This window comes from Equus asinus, chromosome 21, assembly GCF_041296235.1.
Source record: "Equus asinus isolate D_3611 breed Donkey chromosome 21, EquAss-T2T_v2, whole genome shotgun sequence".
In the NCBI taxonomy this organism is placed as follows: Eukaryota; Metazoa; Chordata; class Mammalia; order Perissodactyla; family Equidae; genus Equus; species Equus asinus.
In genome coordinates this window covers 94,430,683-94,437,537 of record NC_091810.1, presented here as the reverse complement: position 1 = coordinate 94,437,537, position 6,855 = coordinate 94,430,683, and the positions used below count along the sequence as shown (strand labels likewise).

Genomic DNA, 6,855 nt, shown 5'->3' with positions numbered 1-6,855 from the left:
TAAACAAAGTAAAGATTGGAAATGAAGATGTGAAACTTTTTATTCACAGATGCTATGATTAAATATACACAGAATTATCCAGTATTCTTGCTAAATTGGATTAGACCATTCAACATTGTTAAGATGTCAGTTCTTCCCAAATTGATCCACAGATTCAATGCAATTCCAATCGAAAGTCTAGTTGATTTTTTTGGTGGAAATTTGTAATATTTATATGGAAATGCAAATGGCCTGGTACGGCCAAGACAATCTTGAAGAAAAAGCACAAAGTTGAAGGGTTTACACTACCAAATTTCAAGACTTACTATAAAGCTACAGTGATTCAGACGGTGTGATACTGGCCTGAGGACAGGCAGATGACTCAGCAGGTCAACTCTACAGTCCAGAGATATACCCACATGTACACATTTTCCTGACGCACACCACCAGCACGACGGCAGAAGAATCATCTTTTCAATAATGGTGTTATAGTGATTATATATCCAAACAGAGAAAATGAACGTTGCCTCTTACCTCACATCAAACACAAATTATTAATTTGAGATTGGTAGTAGACCTCTATGTGAAGAGTGAAACAATAAAGCTTCTAGAAGAAACATAGGAGAATATTTTCATGAGCTTGGATTGAGGGAAGATTTACTAAACAGGACACAAAAATAACTAGCCATAAAAAATTAATAAATTGGGGGGCTGGCCCCGTGGCCGAGTGGTTAAGTTCGCACGCTCCGCTGCAGGCGGCCCAAGTGCTTCGTTAGTTCGAATCCTGGGCGCGGACATGGCACTGCTCATCAGACCACGCTGAGGCAGCGTCCCACATGCCACAACTAGAAGGACCCACAGCGAAGAATACACAACTATGTACCGGGGGGGCTTTGGGGAGAAAAAGGAAAAAATAAAATCTTTAAAAAAAAAAAATTAATAAATTGGGCACAATTAAAATTAAGAACTTCTGCTCATCAAAAGTCAGACATCCATAAGGGAGTGAAAAGGCAATCCACAGCCTAGGGGAAAATGTCTGCAATGCATATCCAACCAAAGACTTGTGTCCGAATATATAAAGGGCTCCTGCAAATCAATGAGAAAGACAAACGCCTAAATAAAAAATGGGCAAAAGATTTGAACAGACACCTTACAAAGGAGGATATCCAAATAGCTAATAAACGTATGATAAGGTGCTCAATATCATTACTTCTTGAGGAAATATAAATTAAAACCACAATGATATAACCCATCAGAATGGGTTCTACGTCTATCAGAATGGCTAAATTCAAAGTTTGCTGATACCAATTATTACTGATTAGGATGTCAAGCAACTGGAATTCTCATGCATTGTTGGTGAGAGTATAAATTTACACAACTCCTTGAAAGCTATTTAGCATTATAAACTAAAGCTAACTATCTAACTACCCTATGTCCCAGTAATCCCACTCTGGGTATATATCCGGGAGGAAGGAAGCCTGTGTCTACTGGAAGATGTGCACAAGAATGCTCATAGCAGCTTTTTAAATAATAACCAAAAATTGGGAACAACCCAAATATCCATCAACAAGAGAATAGGTAAATAAATTCTGACCTATCCATACAATGGAATACTATACAATAATTTTAAAAAAAATACACAAAACAGCATGATTAAGCTGAGCAAAAGAATCCAGACACAAAAAAATTACACACTTTATGGCTCCATTTACGTGAAATTCAAGAAGGGGAAAATGGCTTACTTCCTCCTATAGAAATTAATCGCAAATGTACACTAAAGTTGCACTTGTGTAGTACATAGACGTGAAATAATCTCTGCCCTCCTATAAAGGGACAGGATCCAGGGAATCAGTTCTACTGACCGTGTGAATGCAGGGCTTGCTAATCTAATCACTCGATGATGGGGGAGACTGAGTAAGAGCCGATGTTCTTAAAAATTCATAAAAGGCCAAAAAAAGCCCTCGGCATGTATTACATATCGGACCCCTGTGGTGGAATAATATTTTGAGATATTAACCACGGGGCCCCACCCTGGCCCCAGGGTTTTCCCACTGCCCTTCCTCCCTCTCAAGCTCATTGCACTTCCCCTGAGGCTGGAATGACAGTGGAGAGGGAAAGACGCCTTTGTAGTTCTAAAAGCCTTAACCCACCACAGGACCAGAAAGAGCACAGGGCATAGGACAATAGATTCTGAAGAACGCATAGCAACTCAGAGCCAGCTTTCCCACCCTCAAAACTAGCCTTACAAATTTCCCGGGGTTGATGGGCGAAGAGGACTGGAGGGCGGGCGTAAATGCTGGCCCCTGAAGAGGTCCCCGGAGCCTGCCTTCCCTGAGCTGCCTCCGGCCGTGGAGGTGGGCATGGTAGAAACCCAGATGGGTTCTCGGGATCCAAGCGTAGAAGGTGTCTATTCTTACCGCCCAACTGGAGCCTGAGGGGAGATCAGCATCCCCAGTTTATCCTGCACTGGGCAGGAAGCAGGAGCAGTGCATGAGATGGTTATGTGGGGGGTCCGGGTTGACAGGCCTGCAGCAGCCTCAGAGAATTCCCTCGTGCTACCAAGCAGAAGAGGGAGCTGCACCAAAAAGTGGACCCAAGATTGAGCCAAGAGGAGCAAAAGGAGCTACCCTTGGCGAGGCCCAGAGGTAGATGGGGATGAGATGACAGCACGCGTGTGGCCCAAGGAGGAGAAGAGATGCTGTGCATCTGAGGAGATGCCAGCCTGGTAGACGGTGATCAAGAGCCAGACGCCCCTTCCCAAAGCTGTGACACAAAATAAGCTGCCTGGAACTTAGACTCAACCTTGGAGAGAAGCAAGGATTGACTGAGAGTAAGTGTCTGCCACCAGACAGGGTGAAAGCTAAACTATGAACACAGTTATAGAAAAACAAAGAAAATTATGTTTCTTGCACAAGTGGGTGTGTGTCCTGAGGTCTGTACACAGGGTTTTCTAGAGTGCAAGCTTCCATTTGTGGTGTGTTCTAATTCTCTGCTTCTCACACTCTCATAAGCAGCACAAGACTTCTCTGGCGACTCTGGGTCTCCCTGTGCAAAATCGCGCTCTGCTCCTGGCTCCAGGGCACCTGCGAAGCAGCAGGATGGGGAAGGCTGCCTCACTCGCCTGTGGCGACGGACTAGTAGAAACATCTACGAATTCTCAGATTTCCTCTCCCAAGCTCGATAAAGAGGATTCCGCCTTTCCTCACACAGCATTAACCATTCCAGGGCAAACCATTCCAGACCTGCCTCTGCCAGGGCGTTCCCAGGTGCCTTTCTGCAGCAGAGTCTCAGAGGTGAGGGGGAAGGATCGGAGAAGAGGGAGGGGATCTCCGGAGAGGCCTGGGGAAGGAGTTCGGAGCAGGCAGGGAGAGTTTGCAGATGTGCAGGGAGTGAAGCAAATGGGCGGAGAGGAAAAGGTAGCTTTGCAAATCATTGCTATGGACGGGTTTCGCCTTTACTGTGTTGGAGTTGAGACAACTCCAGACATTTGGAAATCACTTTCAGATGGCTGAGGCTGTACCCCTGTTGCCTGCAGTTCCCACAGGATCACAGCAACAGAGCAGCCAGAGTTCTTAATAGGAAGCAACAGCAAGCCATCCGCTCCGGTGGAATTAAGCCGAGTGGCATTTACTAAAGTGGTGGTTCTCAGAAGAAATTGCAGGGAAGAAGAACTGGGTTTGGGGCTCTATATGCAGAGTGATCCTGGAATCTCGCCACAGGTCTCCTCACAGCCTTGTCACATCTCAGTCTCCTTCCCGTTACTAACTTTGCTTCCAAGTCTGGGAAGGTTGTCTGAGAGGTCATGTGTGGGTCACACACCTGAGATCTGGGAAAGCAGGTAATTGTCATTTCAGCTTCACGGTGGGTGGTGGGCTCTCTCCGACCCCTTGACCCAAAAGGAGGAGGAATTTCTCCAGACACTGGAGGAGGTCACAGGCTGGGGAGCCAGAAGGTCAGCATTGTCTACCACTGAGGTCAACTACCTCACAAGCCCTGACAGCGGCACGAGGTTATTTCTTCAGAGCTAATCAAAATTCAGATTCCATGTCCCTGCCTGTGAGCTACCGAATCAGAGTCTATGAGAAGGGGGGCCTGGAACTGGCGGGTTTAGCACCTCGAGTGATTTTTATGTAGCTCACACTTTAATATATACCCCAGCAGCTCATGGAGACACCTGGTAACACTCTGAAAATCGGCATCTGTTGGAAGCGTTGTCACCTTCCCACCCAGGTAGCGCAGGAGAAATGTGTAACTCATTTATTCCGTGGCTTTAGAGTGCAACGTGCGTTGATTTAAACCCCAGTTCTACTCAGTAAAACTGCAATTTTAGAAAAGTTACTTTGTTTTGTGTGTAAAACTGGGTGACAACAGAATGAACCTGTATTAATTAAGGTAGGATGGGGCTCTGCTGCTGCGACAAACAGCCCAAAGTCTCAATGGCTTCACGTGGGCAAAATTGACTTCTCGTTCCCTAGGTGGGTGCAGACGGATGGCTTTCCTGGGCAGCGCTCTCTGAGCATCGGGGTCCCTTTCTTTGGGCACAACTTGGAGTCCTTTGACAGCAGTTGTGTAGATGAAGAAGAGAGAGCAAAAAGGCCGGGCTGGAAGGGGACACGTAACTTCTGTCCATATTCCGTCTGCCAAATGTGGGTTATATGATTAACCCAACTTCAAGGAGGCTGGGGACTGCCCTGAAACACACGGATTTGGTGGAACACCTATGGTTTCAGCCTCAACATCTCACAGGATTGTCCTGAGGACTAAATGAGCAACGTGTGGGAAGAACCTACAATTATTTTCACTTCATTTTATCCAGCTTTTCTGCGTTGTTTTTGTTTTGTTTTTTTGCTTTAAGGGAGGAAAATGCCAAATGGCAGAGTTTTCATGGATTTATTGACCACAAATAAAACATGCATATGAGCTGTCTATTCATTTTCTTCGCCGTGCAGCCTGGTGTGGAGATTGGTGACTCTGATAGCCAGCTGGGCTGCTTTCCACGATGGCCTTTTGGAGGAAACATATTTGGGTAATCTCAGTACAATAAGGTCTGTTGCACATCGGCAGCATCTCCAGCTCCGTGATTTTGTGGATCAGGAACTTCTGGAAAACGCTGGGCAGCCTGTCCTTCATTTTCTTATTGTCCTGGTGACCAGCGTTGGGCATCACAATCCGAGCCTTGAATCTGCTCTGGACCTTGTGGTCAAGCCTCCAGGTCCCCGCCAGTTACACTTAATGTTGACATATCGGTCTGCCTGGTGCTGGATGAACTTCTTGGTCCCTTGATGATGATCGTGGGCTTCACGAGAGTTCTGAGGGCAATCATGATGCTGCATAGGAGATGGCTGCCGCCTCTGCAGGCAGCATCCAGGAAGAAGGAGAGGAAGGTGATTTTCTTGTTTGTTTTTTTAAAAATAACACTGGATACAAAATTAATAGACATTCACTAAATAGAAAAATTATATAGTACACATAAGCAAAAGAGTAAAACAAAAATCACCTATAATCTCACCACCTAGAGATTAAAATACTAAAATATGAGCCTTTTATTTTCTTTTACAAAAATAAGATTTTATTGTGCTCACCATTTCAGAAGCTTTTTAACATAGTCATGTAGTACAACCCTCTTGGTTGGCGAGCTCTTCCACATCCTCACTTATAGTAACTATATGGTCGTGAGTCTTACACACGTGCTACAATGTTTTTAAACACGTTACCAATTGTTGGACATTCTTACTCCTATAATCAAGCCTGAATGAACATTTTACGCTAAATCCTTGTGCACAGCCTTGCCTATTTTTGTTATTTAACTGGGTTTTTCCACTTCCTCCAGCTCTCTGTGTTGGAGCTGGGGATACAAAGCAGACAACACCTGGCTGGGCATGCTGGTCACTTAATCAGCCATGCACATCGGAACTGGTGGGACAGGCTGGGTTTACTGCGCTAAAAACCAGCCAACCCTAGCTTGGACTCTGAAAATGATTCCATTCCCTGGAGATAATGCCCCCGCTCAAACACTCTCTGGCACACAGAGTGAGGGAACTGCCTCACGCATAATCTCATATTCTTAGGAGAACACACTGTCATCCTTGCCTGAGTCAAGAGGAGCCCCTGGCAGCATGGGCTATGTTACTATTTATACACCATGCTTTATACATGCTAGATGGTGCCAAATGTGTTAAGTCAATGAGAGTCACTTGCACGATGCATATGGGATCAGGATATAAAATGATTTGAAGTCCTTTTTTTGTACAGTGAATCTTTTTATATTATATAAAATCTAGGAGATCAGCTTCCAAACAGATTTTTTTTTAATCTGGCAAAAAACTTTGGAAAGAATTACTCCCTTCCTGTTGGATCTTTTCTTACACTTACCTCTGGTTAAACGCGGTTCAGACAGGAGGTTAGTGAAGCCCTTAAAGGACTGTGCCACCCCCTATGTATGAAATGCCCCAGCCCCTTGGTTGCCTACACAGGATGAAATCCCCACCCCTTACAACATACAATATCCTTGTCCTGCCAAGTCTGGCCCCAAAGCTTCCTCTGCAGCCCGTCACTCCCTTCTTAGTGATCCACTATGGATCGTAACACTGTACATCATAACTGGTTTAAATATCTGCCTCCCCCTCCCATAACTTATCTTTTTAACCACAAGATCCTGTCCTCCCTGTCCCTCCCTGCCAGTGCCTGGTATACAGTAGGCAATCAATAAATGTTTGCCATTAATGATAGCTAGCATGTGGTAAGAAGGGCTAGCACTGTGTTCTAAGAGCTTTCCATGTGTTATCCCATTTAATCCTCACAACAACCCGTGAGCTTGCTCCCCTTATTATCCCATTTTATAGGGCAGGAAACCAAGGCACAGAGGTTAGCAGGTCC

General features: G+C 45.2%; 1 pseudogene; it reads right to left on the bottom strand.

Annotated features, from left to right (window-relative positions):
- Positions 1–4,853: 4,853 nt before the first annotated feature.
- Positions 4,854–5,302, bottom strand: LOC106829467 (large ribosomal subunit protein eL32-like; annotated as a pseudogene).
- Between the last annotated feature and the right edge of the window lie 1,553 nt (positions 5,303–6,855).